This window comes from Lactuca sativa, chromosome 2 (genome assembly GCF_002870075.4).
Source record: "Lactuca sativa cultivar Salinas chromosome 2, Lsat_Salinas_v11, whole genome shotgun sequence".
NCBI classification, from domain to species: Eukaryota; Viridiplantae; Streptophyta; class Magnoliopsida; order Asterales; family Asteraceae; genus Lactuca; species Lactuca sativa.
Genome location: NC_056624.2, coordinates 101,240,462 through 101,259,867, shown reverse-complemented (window position 1 = coordinate 101,259,867; position 19,406 = coordinate 101,240,462). Strand labels below are relative to the sequence as shown.

The following is a 19,406-nucleotide window of genomic DNA, read 5'->3' as shown; positions in this document are numbered from 1 at the left end:
AATAATAATAATAATAATAATAATAAAAAACTGAAACTACGACGTTGTAACACAAAAATATGAAAGTAGGATATCATTATATAAAAATAGCAACATCGTTGATTGATTTGTTTATTAATTATTATAACAACTTACTTTCATTTCTTCCCATACAACAATGTACTCTAAAAATTCCACCAACTATGTCAGTGTATAATGTCCTATAAATAGGTACATTTGTTTTAGGTACAATGACTTATCAAGAAAAAAAACAAATTGGAGGACAAATGTTGTGATAGAAAGAAATACAAGTAGGATGTTAAAACAAATAGGTACATAAAAATATGGTGCTATTTTTAGCAGTTAGGCCGATTCAACTTCAACATACCTGGAATGGCCTGAGGTGCTTACCATAAATGAGTGCTGCATAATCTGTTAAGTCACTCTCTGATTCTAGAATAAAATTGTCAATGCTTATGTCGTCACCCTTCTTTGAGGAAAATTTTTTTGCAGTGGTTTTAAAACCCGCTCCATCCATAAGCCTGTATGTGAAGGAAGACACATATTAACATTTGTGTTTATAGGTGAAATCGGTACTAATTTAAAATTTCAAAAGTAGGTCTATATGCCAAATAACAACCAACAAATTGATGTTTTAGATTTCTAGTTTTACTATACCAATAAAGCTAGATCACACAAAATATATTTGATGTCATGCACAAAATTGATATATAATGTGTTGGGAAAATAATATTTGTTCATACTTGTGAATAGAAATATCATTCACCTTTGTTTATGGAGATTCTTTACTGGCTCTTCTTCTACTTGAACCATCTTTCGTTTATCACATGTTTGTTTGGATGTGAACGTCTTCATTAAGGTCTTCTCTACAAGAGATGGTGGTGCAATGACCGATGGCTAATACACATACATAAAAAGGGAATTATGGTGAGTAATTATTGTTTTACAAGAAAACTACACAAGAATAAAAGACAATATTATCCATTTGAGATTTGTTTTTATCAGATATATTAAAGTCTTAAAATCTTAGGGTAATAGGATATGTAACATTTCCAGTCAAGTATAACAACTATTTAGCTCTACATGGATACCAAAGTGAGTTATACCAACAATATTCCCTTCAGTTGGTTGGATAGAATGGAATAACCGAACAGACAACGTAATAAGATAAGCAATAGGTAATGGAGTGAGTCATTTGGACTCGGTTTGCCTTTAAGAATAACTAGATTTTCATTAGAATTTATATACCATGAGTGGTGATTTTCCCGTGCGTTGCGGCCAGATTATTATTCCTATATTTTCGATTGAATAGAATTACACTGTATTAGTATGTAAAATTACTTGCTTAATTTATGTATTTGAGATATATACATAAAAAATAATTAAAAAACAAAGATATAAAGATCACCTATTTAGTAAAAGAAATGATAAATAGTTATATAATAATAACTAGAATAATAAAAAGGGACCCACAGTTTAAAAACTACAGGGACGGAAACTATAATTAATCGATTTCCTAATTTTAGAATTAAAAACTAGAGGGACCAAAATTGTAGTAATTTGTTATTTTCTAAATTAAAAACTACAAGGACCAAAAGTATAAGTAATCAATTTACTTACAGATTTAAAAACTATAGGGATCAAACCCTGTAATTAAATCATTTCCTAATTAAGAGGTGTAGGGACCAAAATTGTAATTGATTCATTTCTTTTTGAAATTAAAAGTAGGGTAAATAGCACAAAAGACATTAAGTTTACATCAAAATTTTAATTTAACACCGTGTTTTCCAATTTTTTACAATTCTCACAACTTGACCGGTCAACCCGGTTACCTGCTGACGTGACATGCTGACATGACATGTTGACGTGTCAAAACTGAAATATTTCCCACAAAAGACATTAAGTTATCACTTTTTTCAATTTTGACACTAAGTTTAATTGTTTCTTTCAATTTTGACTCTCTGTTTTTTTTATTCCAAATCGAACATTATTTTTTCTAATTTTGTTTAATGATGACCATTTTCCATTTGAAATCGTATAAATATTTTTTAAAATATGTATTAGTTGTATAAAAACCGTATTTTATATTATATATGCAACTTTATAATGAGTTTGGAGGTTTGGAGGCGTGTAGTCGATCAAGGACCAGGGGTCTAGGTTTGCAACACATGAAATTTCTACATCTTATTTGAAGCTTATGGTTAGTTTGGTTCTCATGATATAACTGATATATATTTATTCATAACATTATTCTTTGAATGTAGAAAAAACCTTATATATATATATATATATATATATATATATATATATATATATATATATATATATATATGGTTTTTAAACGAAAAAAATGTAATTTTATGGTCTAAAATGTAATAAAAAATATATTTATACAGCTTCAAATGGAAAATGGTCGATATTGAATAAAATTGGAAAAAATGATGTTCGATTTGAAACAAAAAATAAAGTGTCAAAATTGAAAAAAAAAATAAACTTAGTGTCAAAGTAAAAAAAAAAAGTGAAAACTATGTATCTTTTATGGGAAAAAAAATCAATTTTGACACACCAGCATGTCACGTCATCAAAATTGACACGTTAGCAGGTTGATCGGTCAAATGGTCAGAATTATAAAAAAATAAGGAAAACACAGTGTCAAATTTGAGACAAAAACAAAAAACAGTGTCAAATTAGAATTTTGATGTAAATTTAATATCTTTTGTGTTATTTACCCTTAAAACTATGGGGACCAAAAGTGTATATTGGTAAATAAGGAATAATACATGCAACTAATCCATTTCCTCGCAATTAAAAGGTATATCTTTACTATCTTATAAAATAAATCCCACTATTTGTAAAAATAGATTGAATAAAATAATAATATTTTTTAAGACGTCCAAATCATTAAGCTAATTGTACAACTAATCACTAATAAAATAATATTAAAATTTAAACAAACTCCTATAAATCTTCTCTTCCAAGGTTTTGACCAGATCTTTTTTCATCCAAATAAATACTCAACACCCTATAATTTGGTCATTTCATGAATTTTCTTTATTTTTAATATGACATGTTTCCTAAAACAAACTAATGATTGAATTGAAAATAATCATTCTCCATCGAAAAGAAATTAATTATCGAAACAAACTATTTGTCGTCCGCCGCTTTGCGCGGGTAAACAGCTAGTAATATAATATGTAAATATAATGTATATTATAAGCCACAGACGTTTCACGTTTCTAGTGTTTAGCTAAAGGAATATGAAGCCCAAGAACTAAGTTGTTTAAGTTTGTACCGAAGGCCCATCTCATTTTGGGATGTTGCTGACCGAACGACTTTAGAAGGATAATTTCATTGTCTTGTTTATGATTGTCATTGGCTTCTAGCACTTTTGTCGTTTTTTAGTGGTGGGACAAGGTTAGTTGGGACAAGACTTTGTTGTGATGACATTCCCTTTTGTCATACCCTTAGAGTCTTAGACCATAGGGAGTGGGTATGGCAAGCCCATTGCCAAGCTCTTAGCATATGCTGAACACCGAACACCGCCCCCAGCACACGCTAATGGGGGTTGCTCCAAGATTGCGGCGATGGTAGTTTAGCAAGACGAAAGAGGAGAAAGAGTGTGTAGGTTGTTTTATTTATTTATTATTTTTATTCTTCCAAAGGCATGCTAACATACTATCACTCCCTAACACCATGTTATGCTTACCTGACATGTAAAAAATGATGTGGCATCATAGCATACACATCATCACTCCCTCTGGTTTTAATATGGTCATTATAATAGTAATATATATAGTCCTTTTGTTTTTGGATTCTATAGGTAAGAAATTAGCAGCCTAATTTTCATTGGACATATTCCATTCTCTAGAAAGTTTGGGAAACCTTAAAAATATTAAGATCAACAGTAAATGAAATATGAATGTTTTGTTAATCTAAGTGATTTAATTCTTGAGTAACATTGAGGTTATCAAGTGGTCTTAGAGCATTCTATTATGAGAAAAAAGATGACTAGCAAGATACTAGATAATGAGGAGAAAGTGGTGGTATAATGCAAGAACAATTCTAAACCCAGTTTGGTTCCATTGGAGAGTAATTGTAGAAGATGGAAAGTATACTCTAAAGGAAAGAAGAACTAGCAAAACAATGTCTAAGATAATGGAGAAAGATGAAGTTCTTTTAGGAAATGGAAATAACACCTTAGTTTTGCAGGAGTAACCCCAAGGGTTATCTTCAACACCAACAAAGACACTCCAATCGGTGGAAATGCTCTAACAATGATGACATTTGGTTCTTTGAAGGAGTTAGGAACAGTGAAGGAGTTACAACCACTGACATCGCAAAATTGGCATGCCTATGTTTGACGAGATTGATCCCGACGATTGGATTTTACAATTTGAAAGGTACTTAGCCATCTACCAGCTTACTAATGAAGAGAAAATGGAAGTGGTATTGAGCATTAGCAGAGATGCTCTCATTTAAGGGTGGCAATGGGTTGGGTCGGATCACAAACGACTTGACCTGTTTAACTAAATGGGTTGAAAACCTCTAACCAACTCATAACCAACCCAACCCAAACCTTTTAGTAAATTGTAACATTCGATTCCAGGTACATTCCTCTTTGGTCTTTGAAGTTTAAAATATTTTGCGAAAATGGTCCCCTCGTACGTTGGGCGTATATTTAGGTATGCTTAGCGTACATACGCACCTTGAACCGGGAAGCTTAGCCACGTACGTTGGGCGTACGTGGTGTACGCAAGGCATACGTAACCAATGACTAAACCCTAATTTTTAGGGCATGACCCCTATTTAAGCAACATTATGGCCTTTGGACACTCACCCCCATCAACCTCCACTGGTATTCACATCCCATTTAACCCTAGTTTATCCATACATGAGAATTTTGGTTATAATCTCTTCATTTTGACCTAGAATGGATGGAGGACATACATTAGGCATGCATGTCCATCAAGTAATCATTTTTATGGACCTTTGGAGTTCCCTTTAGCTTCTGGAAAAGTTAGAGTGAAAGACTTAATGGATTAAGGACTCAAATCTTTGGACTTTTGTTTCAAACTGTAGTCACAAAGTGAACATGATGGAACATGTTTGTGCTGAGTCTTTTGGGGCTCATGATGTGATAGAGGGATGTTCACATCGTGTAGTCAGCCCAAAGGATTGTCTGTGACTGAGTTGGTCGAGTTAGAGCGAGTCAAGTTGGAATCGGATTGAGTGTACTCTCATGACGTGACCAAGGCTTGGTCACGACGTGAGGATCATTGGTTAACATTACTGGCTGTTAACTTTGACTTTGAAAGTTGATTTTTGGCATGGCTTGAATTTTGGTGAAATTTCTATTTTCTAGAGGGTAGACTTAGGGTTTACCTTGTATGGATTGTAGGAGGTGTTTAGCACCCATCATTTGGCAGCAAAAGTTGTTAGCTATAATCGACGCGGTATTGAGCTAAGTTCTAGTTGGTCTTTGTGAGTTAGGTGAGTATCCTCACTGTGCATGTGGGTCGAAGACACCAATGTCGACCTACTGGATTATGTTATGTAGCAAGACCAAGTGGTGGCCCCTGGAAATTATATAAAAGACCCGTATATGGATCCCCACAAGTTGTATGCAAGACCAGGGTCTGGACCCTAGAAGTTATATGTAGTATGCTAGTTGTCTTTGTGATACTTGCATGGAAGACCAAGAGGTGGCTCTTGGCACTTGTTTGTAAGAATTGAGTTTTGGCCCACGCATGGAAAGGAAAGACCATGATACGACAAATGGCATGATAGTAATTGTATGACTATGGTTCGCACATATTATTCTCTATTATATCTATGGTATGTGGTATTCTAGGGAACTCACTAAGCTTTGTGCTTACAGTTTCATGTTTATGGTTTCAGGTACTTCCGATCCCAAAGGGAAAGGCCCGACGTAACTGCACAGCATCCCCTTAGAGTTTTCCACATTGGCTATTTGTGATATTTACTCTGATGTTTAAATGATATATTCACTTTGATTGGTTTTGGAACAACTCGTTTGTACGGGTCTATTGTTCTAAAAATGAAAATTTTACTATTGATTTTTGGGACGTTACAAGTTGGTATCGTAGCCTTGGTTTGAGGGATTCAGGCACAATCTCAGGTGTGTCCGAACTCAAAATGAGTAGTTGATAATCTTTTTGAAAGAAAATGATTTTTCTAAAAGATTTCGATAAAAAAAGGGGTGCGATGCGTGCAATCAGCCTAGCAGTAAGTGATTCCCAGAATACTCATACATGATGTTATGTTATATGTTATGAGAATTTCATGCTATATTAGGGCTAAGGATCAGCTCAAGATTGCATGATAGAATGCTTGGAGAGATGCCTTTATACGCCTATTAGTTGAGCTTTTAGAACTGCATGCTAATATGGATTTTAGTGATTGGATAGAATGGGCTGATTAGGTGATGCACAAGACTAGATTACTCAATGCCCAAATGCTGCTTGTTTTGTACTTTGTGGGGCTCATATTGATGTGAGTTAATTATTCATGAATATGTTAAGTTAAATTCTACAAATGTTAAATAATCTAAAATTGATTGATTTGGCCCTATTGCATAGCTCTCGTCTGAGTCTAACCATTGTAGGGTTGAGTCTTTTAGTCGAAGGATTATCTAAGCTTTGTTACACATAATTGTATTCATGAAGTAGTTAGCTGACATTAGTAGAGGTTCTTTAGCAGCTGATAGCAGGGTGGGGTGAGGAACCTAGGACAACTTAGGAAGTGTTTTAGTGGGTTTAGATGCGTTGTTTAGCGGGTACTTGGAGTACCAGTTTGAGAATATGACTTAGAGGATTTGGGATAATTCTTGAGGAAATTATGGATAGCTGTGGAAGGTAGTATTGGGCCCGTACTGATAAATGCACATGATCCGTACTCGAATCAAGGAAAATCACGAAGATTCTAGGGAGCCTATGGAATGAGGATTCTTTAGGTATGTTCTGATCATGGTAAGGTTTCTTTCCATAATAGTGATGACACGTGGCGAAGCAGGAGGTTCAGGATCTGGTTTCGATTCGGGCTCTGGTACTGAACCAATTGATGAGGGATTACACGAGTTCATCGCATCGGAGATTACATGAGGTATCCTTAATGTGACCCCGATGATGTTTGGGACGATCAAGGAAGGGATTATTGAGATGATGGAGGAGAGCCTTTCGGCCTATCGAGTTAAGATGTCCACCAGGCAATGCGGAGACCATACCCTCACCTTCAAGGATTTTCCGCGATGTGGAGCACCAGAGTTCTTCGGGGTGAAAGACCCCATTATCGCTAGGCGATGGATATCATACATGGAGTGTGCCCAGATGAAGAGCTTTTTTTCGTGAGGGGTTGAATGTGAGGTTCGTTGTAGGGTGTCTGAGGAAGCGAGTCCAAGATTGGTGGGACGAGGTTGGATATGCTCTAGGAACACTAGTTATTGAGGCTATGAACTGACCTGATTTTGTGTCAAAATTTCGAGTAGAGTTTGCATCGACTGTTGAGGTACAACAGCTAGCAAGGGAGTTTTAGGACCTGCGCCAAATGATTGTAATTGTAGCGGAGATCACCACCAAGTTTAGAGAGAGAGCTTTGATGGTCCCACATTATGCTGCAGATGAGGAGATGAAGAAGACTTGGTACCACGACATGCCAAGGGCATATATCAAGGAGTTTGTTAACTTTTCAGCTTGTCAGATATTGGAGAACATGATAGCTAGATCCTGAGAGCAGAAAACTAACTTAGAGCACCTCTCGAAGAGGAAGATGGAGCAGGTTCAGACATCTGAGGCTTCTTCGAAGAAGCCCAAGACTTTCATTTCACAAGCTAGAGGCCAATAGGGTAGGGGCCATTACGACAAGTGCAGGAAACAACACGATGGGGCATGTCGATCTAGGGAAATGGGTTGCTACAAGTGTGGTGAGATTGATCATGGCTGCAGGAATTTCCCCTAAGGATCGAGTCCTTTATGTTTCCACTACAAGCAAGTGGGCCACAAGAAGGATGACTGTCTGGGATTAACGGGTGGAGCGGTGCGGACACCAGCCTTAGCTACTATGAGGATTATTGATGACTGCGAGGGTAGAGTGGAGACTCCCGTAGGGAGTAGCCGAGCATTTCAGTTGCAGATCGAGGAGATCCGACTTCCATCAGCTAAAGCCGCAGAATCTTCATATGCCATTTTGCATACTAAGAGCTGTGTTTAGAGAGTATTTAGGTGAGCCGGTTTTAGGCTTCAATGGGGGAGATGTCGTCTAATGACAGAGCAAGCCTTAAGTGGAGGAAGACTTAGTGCATTTCTTAGAGAACTAGTAGTCGATTAGATTTTTGGTAGTTTCAGCAAGGAGTCTGGGGAAGTTGTAGCATAAGCATCTCGGATTTGAATTCAGGACTTGTAGGGGTCGTTTGTGATTGCGATGCAATAAAGAATTGGTCAAATCATGAGTGTAAGGTTAAGCTGTTATCAAATACATACCTTCATTGCGTGGTTGATCACATGTTCGCATGGATAGTGCTATGTGGCAAGTAGATTGTTGGATTGGTTATCCACCTGTTTTGATAGTGGGGTTATACGTTCTTCGTCATCCATGAAAGTCGCTCGAGGATTTTGAAGTTGTATCAGTGGAAGGTGCTTGGAGATATCAAGTTTTCATTGAGATATTGGGGTGTATCCATCCAGATTTTTGGGATGTGTGTACGCTAGGTCGGCTGGTCATGGGATTTTAGTTCTTGCAAGCATAGGATGGTGGAAGTTTTAAGTAGTGAAATTATAGATGGCTTGGAAATTTGAATGGTATGAGGTTGACAGGGTATAGATGATTCCAAGTGTAGGAGAATCTCTTGGGATTAATGGAAATGTTCCTAATGCGGGTCAACTTGGAATGACATGCTAAGAGCAAGTGGATAGCCAGTTCTGATCGTGGAATGTGCGAAAATTTATGCAAGGAATAATGTTCGGTGGTCAGTTGTTATCAGGGAAGTAAATGATCAAAATCCAGGTTATCATGTCCGATAGCATGGAGTATCAGTAGTGGTGCATTATAGATTTAGGCTGGTGTTAGGACCTCTCTGCCTGTTCTTGTCTGATGAAGGCCTTGGGGTTCGAAACATAACCTGAACACCTGACTGGGGTTTAGCAAGATGTGGGTTTTTCAACTTGTATTGATTCTTGGCTAAGTTTTCTCGTGCACAGTTGGAAAGACCATGGGATGGGACCATGGCAGTGGTAGAAGTGTTGTAAGACTGCAGGGTGACCCATAGCATTCACTAGATTGGTTGGCAGTGGTGGAAGTGTTGTAAGACTGCGGGGTGGCCAGTAGCATTTACTAGGTTGTCATGTAGTGTGGAGGTGATGTAAGGTTGCGGTGTGGGCCGTAGCATTCACCAAGTCGATGGGAAATTGTGAGTGTTGAGAACCTACAATTTTGGCTTGTAGCCCTCACTAGGTAGATTTCGACTATGTCAAGAAGGGTTGTGAGACTGTGGGTGGGCCACACCATTCATGGGATAGAGGAAGGTTGTGGCCGATTTGGGGTCGGGTGTGATGTAAGACTACGGCTAGGCCAGTAGCATTCATCTAGAATGAAGTGGACTACCTAATGTTCGTGTGTTTGTTGGTTATGTCTCCGCTTGTTTGAACAAAAGGGCTGTTAGAGTCTTGTGGTGTGGTCGTGTGTGAGGCTATCAGCTTCAGCGACCGATATGAATTTGGTACTCTAGTTGATTGGTTGATCATCTTAGAATAAGAAGATATTGGATAGATCAAAATGTGAATGATGGTTAGCAGAATGTTATTTTATGTTGGCATTTACTAGGATGGTAGGTCGAATGGAAGTGTTGTAAGACTACGGGGTGGTCAGTAGCATTTACTAGGTTGTCATGTAGTGTAGAGGTGATGTAAGGTTGGGGTGTGGGCCGTAGCATTCACCAAGTCGATGGGCAATTGTGAGAGTGTTGAGAACCTACAATTTGGCTTGTAGCCCTCACAAGGTAGATTTCGACTATGTCAGGAAGGGTTGTGAGACTGTGGGTGGGCCACAACATTCGTGGAATAGAGGAAGGTTGTAGGCCGATTTGGGGTCGGGTGTGATGTAAGACTACGTCTGGGACAGTAGCATTCATCTAGAATGAAGTGGACTACCTAATGTTCGTGTGTTGGTTGGTTATGTCTCCGCTTGTTTGAACAAAAGGGTTGTTAGAGTCTTGTGGTGTGGTCGTGTGTGAGGCTATCAGCTTCAGCGACCGATATGAATTCGGTACTCTAGTTGATTGGTTGATCATCTTAGAATAAGAAGATATTGGATAGATCGAAAATGTGAATGATGGTTAGCAGAATGTTATTTTATGTTGGTATGACACCAATGATTGAGACTCGTGTTGGGAGTCGCCCTTGTTTTTGGGTGCAGGGTTATCGGCATTGGCGAATGCTCGAGGGTTTTGTTTCTTCGACATCAGTGGGATAATTCAGGGTTGGAGAGATTTGTTCGGTCTGGGTTGCATAAAGGAGTCATTATGGTTGTGTTTGAATGATTCTGTCTATCTGGAAGTCAGGCATGGTGTCAATTTTCGGATTTCGGTTAGAGTAGTGGTGGTCACTTTTCATTGATTAAAGTTGGTTTGATAAGGTTCACTTCTTCGTCAGGGTAAATGATTTTTGCTAAGAATAGGCATGGATGGTAGCATTGGGTGGCTGTCTGTATAAGATGACTTATATGTCCTAATCAAAAGTTAGGAAGTTCGGACAGTTTGGACAGGGTCGACTAGTATGGTAGAGAAGTAGGAGGGAATGATTTCGAGGACGAAATCTAATTTAACTTGGGGAGAGTTGTAACATCCGTTTTCCAAGATGATTCGACTTAGGGCAGCAGACAAGTAAATGATTAGTTTCATCAACCTCGTCGAAACACCCGTGATAGGCATGAGAAAAGAAAGAAATTCCACGCAGTGAAAGGGAAAAAACAGACATAATGCGGCCTACACAAACGCACCAAATAAAACAGATAACCTTGATAGGAGCTAACTTCAACCACACAGTAGGGTTACTCAATGGGGTTGTTACTTAAGAGACAATCCAGACCCAAATATCATGAACAAAAAAAATCTCCATCACGAGATAACTTGGATTTCCAGGAGTCCGTCCCGCCAGTAAAATTTAACAAGCTAATTCACCCATTAATCTTGTAGAGTTTGTCCAATTCAACAAGGTTATTTGGTCGTCTCTTCCAGGCCCAAGAAACACAATTATATGCAATTCTCTCTTCCACAAAGCAATATTTCCTCTTATCCAATTATGAAAGCAGCGGGAAATTCGAATCAAGTTTACTCAAGCCCGTCCAGTTATTGAACTAGAAAAGAATATTTGAGCCCGATCCAACTTTTACCTCGAAAAGGGAAGAATGATTAAAGCTCATATCCTCCGAAGCATTCGGAACCTGCAAAATGTTAAACCAATTACCATGTAAGTATTTTTTAGCAAAACAGTTACTTGGCCTCCTGATGTTATTATGTATAGCTCAAATGACCCGCCTCCACAAAGAATCATGTTCGGTCTTGAATCTCCACAACCATTTGATGAGTACCACTTTCTTTAAGACCAAGAGCCACTTTCCAAGCTACCCAATTAATCTTTTTTTTTTCTTCATTCCCTCCCCAAAGGAATCTCCTTCGTAATTTCTCAATGTGATCAATAATAGATTTCAAAGCTTTAAACAAAGAAAATAAATAAAGTGGAAGACTATCGAGAATGAATTTGACCAAAGTCAATATACCGCCAAAAGAAAGGTTTTTTATTTTCCAAGAAGAAAGACGATTTTGAACTCTTTCAACGATAGGCGACCAATTGCGTTTAAGAGACATGTTAGCTCCAACCGGCACTTCCAAAAATTTGAAAGGAAAGCATACATCCAGCCTCGGAACCAAGAATCCAGGTACAATTTGCAACTTCATTATCCGATAATGGGTCGTTCGGTATTGATAAGCCACATATGCTTCTAATATGGAGGAACAAGAAGCCCAAAAAATAAGCTCTTTAAGTTTCTACTGAAGACCAATCTCATTTTGTGTTGTTGGTTAATTACTTTAGAAGGGTTATTTCATTATCTTGTTTATGATTGTTATTGGTTCTAGCACTTATTATGTTTTTTAGTGGTGGGAGAAAGTTAGCCGGGACAAGTTACAACACTTTTTTGTGCCTACCGATACTCCCTTTTGTCACATCCTTAGTAATAGTAGTATATATAGCCCTTCTGTTTATGTAATTTGTAGCTAAGAAATTGGTAGCACATTCTCATTGGTGAGATTACCTCCTCTCTAATGTTTGGGAAACCCTAATTATATTCAGTAGCACTTTCTCATTAGAGAGATTCAAACACAACGTTCCCGATATTTAAGAAAAACAACTTAATATTCCTAGACGCTTATTAAGGACATTTGCTGAAAATATCAAAAGAAAAAACGTATTTTTTGTGACGTGCACATATACACATAATAAGAAAAATATGTTTTCTTTCATCTTTTTTCAACAGATTGAGTTCCAATACAACCAACCATTCCATCCTCTTCCTCGGCTTAAGTATTTGTTTGGTTGGCTGGAATGAATGACAAAGGAATTGAATAGACGAAATAAGCAAAGTAATGAAATGAATGAGTCATTATATTCTATGATCAGTTTGCTTGTTGGCCTATACAAGTGGAATGAAATGTCATCTGAACTTTTATGTCATATGTAGATATAATGTATATTTTCAAATTCTATTGTAACAATAAGCGGTTAAAGCAAAAGGCATAGATATAGAAAACGGAATATGTATGCATGCAAGCTATATGAAACTTCAACAAAACTGAGATAGAATGCACAGGGCTTGAGACAGAAAATAAAATATAACAGAAACATATCAAAAGGCAATAATTGTTTTTTCTTTCTTCATTTGTTTTAGGACTACACCATATAGCGTTACACCATCATATTTGGGGTTAACCAACTAGACTAACATAAAGAAAGTATAGAGTGTACCACAACATCATCATTTTCATCATAACTAGTAGAGCCAACATTTACAACTGCTGCATCATCCGGCTTATCCACCTGCAGTTGTTCCTTCTTCCCCCCTGTACACATTATAACATAAAAACCTCCTTAGTGCTAATTGCATAATATAATAGAGGTAGCTAGAAAAACATTTTATGAAACCACTCTATGATTTTAACATGATGAACGTAAAACATGGAAAAGCCCAAAAGTAACATTTTATACAAGATGATAATCTATTATAACTGATAAACCAACACTAAAAAACGGTGATAGAAAGTGTAAGCTCTACCGTAATCCTCCATCTTGTTTGCGCTTTCTTTACTCATGGCAAAACATCTGTTAAAGTAATTCAGTGTATTTTAATTTGTTTTAAGCACGTTCCTTTTTTGAGTAGAAGTAGTAGAATAATTCAAGTCACTATATAAGTCCTAGTCTTTGGCTTAGTGGAGTTAGCTCCGATTTTTCCTGCAAGTTTTTCTTTAAGTAGCATGGCAAAATGTACGTTGTGATTACCCCATTTATTTGAAATAAAAACACAGAAGCATTTTGCCTCAATCTCTCTTACGTTTTTCCTCCTCTTACGTTGGTTCTTATTTCCTGAAAAGCTTGTGAAAAGCTAGTTAGCTCCAACAACATCGGTTTACTGAAGATTAGAGATGAACCAAGCCTGCTTAAAAAAGATCAAAACGAGTTTAATATAACTTGAGACAAAAAGAGCTTTTTTTTGTGGGATCAAGAGAATTCACAATATTAATACAACTACAATCATGTATTGCATCCAACATCAAGTCGCATCAATAAAGAACTCATTAATCGCTCGATGCTGTGGACAGAACTGTTATGTTTCGTATAGGCAATCGATTTTTAGACCGAACAGAACTTTTAAGAAACTCGCCATACATATTCATCAATTGCCAGAATTTTAGATTACTGTTCGACCCTTTTAGAGTTACATCTGATATTTGATTTCTTTTGTAGTTTTATACTACATTAGATTGAGATATATAATGAGAAATGAGGATATTTTACTTACAAGGCAAAGATCAAAAGTTTTCTATCATTGATTTATAAACACAAAAAAAATTATAAACACAAAACAACATAAGAAGAAGGACGAAAGATGTGGTACCTGAAAACGATTCGTAGAAGCACAATCTCAGATTTCTGTTTGAAGTTTTCTATCATTGATTCATCGCGCGATTTCCGAGGCTCCTTTTAACAGTGAGAAGATCGGTAGGGATTGATGGGAAAAAATCTGGTTATAGAAAAAACCATAAACTATTGGTTGTTTTAAAACTAAACTTTTTATCCGAATTTTTTTTTTTTTTTAATTATGTCTTAAACCATCAATAAAAAATGAGTGAATTTATTTTATGAAAAATCTTATTCTTATGTTATCTAATAAAAGAGTTCTTTTAATTTGTTTTTTTTTTTTTTTTAAATATAATGTAACTTATCTTTCAATTGTGTCTAACTATTTATGAGTATCTTGTATGATTGGAATAGGGATGTCAACGGCGGAAAACGAGACGGGGATTGCATCCCTGGCCCCAAAATTTTCCCGCTACCCCGCCTCCGCCCCCGATTGATTTTGGGCTAACTTATTTGGGCTAAAATAAGTTTTTGTTTGGGCTAAAGAAACTATTTTTTGGGTAACAAATAGATATTTATAACATAATTTTACATGTTACAAACAACTTAAAAGCATGTTTTTTGTTGAATTTTTGTACGTAAAAATCATTTTATTGTTTATTATACTTATATAATTAATATATGTCAATTTATATAATTTATTAAGGGGGCCCCCATGGGGGTTTCGGGACGGGACTACCAACCCCCGCCCTCACCCCGAAATTAAAACGAGGGTTAACCATGCCCCCGCCCCCGTCCCCGATTTTTTTCAACAAATCCCCCCATACGGGACGGGGCCCCCACGAGACTTTTTGACATCCCTAGATTGGAACATACTCTTTCAAATGTAGTCCCCACTAATAAATCAAATATATTATATTTTTTTAATAATTTTACTATTAGCTATATATAATTGACAATTATTCCTTAATATATTTATATTACTAGTTTTATTAAAATTGTTAAAGTAACCAAAATATAGTTTTATTTATATTTTGATTGAAGTTTGAGTATTATTTTTAAAAGGCTTAACCAAATCAACTTGTTTTTTTTTACTATCTAAACTACTCCGAACCTAACACACCTAATTTAACGTATGTCCGCAACGAGACTTGAACTCCCAACCTCAAAGAGGGAGAGAAACACCTAAAACCGTTGTGCTAGAAACAGAAAACCCAACATATTTTAGGGGTACAATATACTCCAAAAGAAAACCGTTATATTGCACTAAAAGGATAGTATTTGATAAGTAGGGTCGATCCACATAAACACTGGGCTAAAGTTTACACCTTTTTGCGCAAGGTATTTGGGTCACCAAAAGTAAAAAGGGGGATTTTATATGCAATGAATTCAAGTAGAATGATTAAAGAAACAAGTAAACGATTAACTAATTGAGATAGATTCACATTTTAATAAAGACTCCAACTTCATGTAAGATGTTTGGTGTCACACCCCAAAACCGGAACGGCGGAAACGTTCAGGGGTGGAGGACGTCATGTATAGTATCACAACACAGAATAACAGTAAACAAGTAAACAACATCATACATTGCATTAATAATATAATTTTAATACAAGTGTGTTCTATGGTTTATAAGACACCAAAATATAAATCAAAAATAAAAGATGAGTCTTGTGTGTGCTCCATCTTCTCAAAAGTTGTCCTCGATACCTGACTACTGATGACCTGAGAATACAAGTTATTTTAAAAGAGTTTATCAACATTAAAGCTGGTGAGTTCATAAGTATTTTAGTGTCATTATTTGTATGAAAATGTTTGTAAGTGTTTGAATGTAAAAGCTTGTAAAACTTTGTAGTAAGTTGTAAGTGTTTGCTAGTAGTAAAATGTTCATTGTAAAGGTTTGTAAAACTTGTTTGTAAAATGTTCGTATCTCCCTAGAAAATCCCATATTTGCTACTAAACTGTAGTTTTTTTACCAAGACCCAATGTTCGGTTTGTTTGTTTGTAAAAGTATGTATCATTCCCAAGTTTAACTATCATTATCAAAATACAGTTTGTACATTATCGTTTATCTAGAAAATGTTACAAGGCAAATGTATTAGGGAAAATATTATAGAACTGTAGTTTGTATATGTAAACTACCTTAATACTGCTTACCTTAAAGCCAGTGAACTATAAGGTAAGGTAAGATTTGTAACCATACTGATTGACGGATGAATAAACACGACGATGAAAGACGTCGAAAATAAATGTGACATTTGTCACCCCATCGGCTTGGTTGGCCTAAGACTGTAGCTAACAGTCAGGGCGTGGGATAGTGTGTCCCGTATAGATCTATACACACAATGTCCGCTCTCTCTCCAGGAGACTCTAGTTACCAACATGACAACAGTGGAATCCGCGTCATGTAGAAATAAATCTCATATTCTAAATGTTAGTTGATGTATGCTCCTTCTGTTTACTTATAAATGTATATGTATATGTTCTCTTCTTGTATATGTATATGTATATGATCTCTTCTTTGTATTTGTATATGTATATGTTCTTGTTTAATCCTGACAATAGTACGTTCTGACTCATGTATGAACTGACTCTTTGTATGTTTCATAGTAGTTAGAATTACTAAGTAGTATCTTCCTAAACTATACCTATTATAGTTTATTAGTAGAATTGTTTGTATAACCAAATGTATTGAACTGAGGTAAAAGCTATTATATCTTATACATATATACATAATATATAAATAAGGATCAAACGACACTCGGACAAATGATATGGTACTCCAAGCCCACAACCAAACAAGGAACATGAAATAGAGTGTAATATCAGTCCTAAGTCCTTCAAACCTTACTTATATAACTATATGTGCATTAGACATGGTTTTGACAATATATAAGTTTAAAAGAATTAAAAATCATGTTTTGATAAATAAGACTAAGTTTTACAAAGGGTTTAATATGTAAAAACGTTTGATAATCATTTTGAAGTAGTTTTGTTGACAAAACAGTTAAAAGTATAGAAAATCCATTGTTTGCTAGTTATTAATCACATGTGATTGATATAATAACTAGTATGATTCAACTTGTATTCCCCCCCCCCCATAAAAGCATTTAAAAACAATTAAAATGTTAACTAAGGGGTATGAACTCACCCGTGGTGAGTGATGCGACGGTAGGATCGGTTTAGGAAGTTGAGCGTCAATTGCGGATTTGAACACAAACGAATCCTATTAACCATATAATGACATATATATATATATATATATATATATATATATATATATATATATATATATATATCTATATATATATATATATATATGTATATGTATATGTATATACAGTTAGTGTTTGAAACAACTAATTATTTATTTTGGACCACCTTAGGGACTAGTAAACGCTTATATTGAAGTGTTACAACCATATATGATGTATAAGAGGTATATGGCTATACAAGGGAGTGTATGGTCAAAATACACTAAATTGGTGTGTGTGCGGCCAGGGTGTGTGTGTGGCCACAAACTCCTTTTGAAGTGTGTCAAAACATATCTTAAGGCCTTAGGACTCATTTAGGAAGGTTTCTTACTTCATGTTCTGGGCTTATATGGAGTTTATTGCCATTTTAGGACCCAAAAAAGGTGTGTATGGTTGCACATGGTGTGTGCGGCTGTACACACTTGCAGATCACATGATATGGCGCTTTTCTTGCTTAAATGAAGGGTCTTTAGCTTATATCAAGCCATTGCAAGTGTATACCCGATTTAGAGGCTTAAAAGTGTAGTTAAAGTCCAAAACGTTTAGTAGGTGTTCTTGGTGTTTTTGAAGATTTAACACTAAAAAGGTGTTTTCATGGATCAAAGTAGGGAAGAAGGCTAGTTAAGTGCAAGAATCAATAAATCAAAGGAAGGATTACTTACTTTTATGAAGATCAAGATGAAGATTTGGATGGTACTTGAGAGAAAAACGTGTTCCAGCTTTGAGGGAGTGGGAAAAGTATTCAAAATGACTAAGGATGGCATATGTAGGCAAGAGTGTGTGGCTGGGATGGGTGTGCGGCCGCAACCTGTGTGTGGCCGTACACTCAAGTGTACGGCCGCACACTCCATGTTTTGGAGTGTTTAGACCGATTTTGCTTGATATGCATCGTGTTATCCCATTTCTATGTTCCTACCTCAATTGTACTAGGTTTAGAACACTCAGATAAACCCAAAACAATGCTAAAAGCTAGGAAAACGAGTCTAACTTTGATTAAATTGATCTATTGTATAAGATGGAAATTTTGGGTTGTCACATCATCCCCCCGTTAGAGAGATTTTCGTCCCGAAATTAGAGTTTAAGCAATCAATAGTTACAAATAACTAAGCGAAAAGATGAGGATATTTCAGTTTCATTTGATCCTCACGTTCCCAAGTGAATTTCGGTCCTCGCTTGGAGTTCCAGCGAACCTTCACGATCGGGATGTGCCTTTGTTTCGTTTTCTTGACCTCTCGGTCCATGATCTCTACAGGTTCTTCCACGAAGTTGAGGCTCTCGTTGATCTCGATCTCATCGAGTGGGATTACGAGAGTCTCGTCAGATAGACACTTTTTCAAATTCAAGACGTGGAATGTAGAATGTATGTTACTGAGTTCGCGGGGTAGGTTGAGTTTGTAAGCTATAGGGCCGATTCTAGCAAGAATCTCGAAAGGCCCTATGTATCTTGGATTTAGTTTTCCACGCTTTCCGAAGCATATCAAGCCCTTCCAGGGTGAGAGTTTCAAAAGAATGTGGTCTCCCACATGAAAGTCCAAAGGTTTCAGTCGTTAGCTTTTCTGTCGGCCTCTAGAGGCTTTCAATCGTTCACGAATCTGAACGATCTTCTCTGTCGTTTCCTGAATGATCTCCAGACCTGTAAGAGCACTGTCAGGAACTCATCCTTTAGCTAACTGTGTGTCACTCACTTCAGCCCAGCACAGAGGGGATCTGCACTTCCGGCCATTGAGGGCTTCAAATGGAGCAGCCTTTATGCTCGTGTGATAACTGTTGTTGTAGGAAAATTCGACAAGGGGTAAGTGAGTATCCCATGCCTTCCCAAAGTCAATCACATAGGTTCTCAACATATCTTCCAGTGTTTGTATCGTTCTCTCACTTTGTCCGTCGGTCTGTGGATGGTAGGCTTTACTCATGTCCAGCCTTGTTCCAAGGGAACTTTGTAGCGACTGCCAGAACCTCGAAGTGAACCGACTATCTCTATCGGAGATAATGGATATAGGAACACCATGCAGTC

At 36.6% G+C, this 19,406-nt stretch overlaps 1 long non-coding RNA gene across 1 annotated transcript; it reads right to left on the bottom strand.

Annotated features, from left to right (window-relative positions):
- Window positions 1-12,924: 12,924 nt before the first annotated feature.
- On the bottom strand, window positions 12,925-14,295 carry LOC111894328 (uncharacterized). Its single transcript, XR_002851171.2, has 3 exons — window positions 14,179-14,295; window positions 13,615-13,716; window positions 12,925-13,126 (listed from the first exon to the last, which is right to left on the bottom strand). It is a non-coding gene; the product is annotated as an uncharacterized LOC111894328 (long non-coding RNA).
- Window positions 14,296-19,406: the final 5,111 nt, after the last annotated feature.